The sequence below is a fragment of the Penaeus monodon genome, chromosome 28 (genome assembly GCF_015228065.2).
Source record: "Penaeus monodon isolate SGIC_2016 chromosome 28, NSTDA_Pmon_1, whole genome shotgun sequence".
Classification (NCBI taxonomy): domain Eukaryota; kingdom Metazoa; phylum Arthropoda; class Malacostraca; order Decapoda; family Penaeidae; genus Penaeus; species Penaeus monodon.
The window spans coordinates 28708597-28708890 of record NC_051413.1 but is presented as its reverse complement, the minus strand read 5'-3'; positions in this window follow the sequence as shown (position 1 = coordinate 28708890).

The window sequence follows — 294 nt, the reverse complement described above, 5'->3', positions numbered from 1 at the left end:
CTGAAGCATATTGTCACATGGAAAAAAGTGATAAATGTGTAGGCTACAGAATTATCTATAGACAGTGAGGTTGTAGTGGTACTGAATTTGAATAAGTATTTTTTCCTTTCATGGTGAAGTATGAAGGTTAAGTATGAGAGCAGCTTTATGATAAAGCAACACATTCATTAAATGTAACATTCGTATTGTGATAATTCTTGTTACTTAAAATGACAAATTTAGTTTTTTATTTTCTTTGCGCAAAAGCAGAATTTATATTTTATTGTAACTATTTCGCTTTATTCGCAATACTAA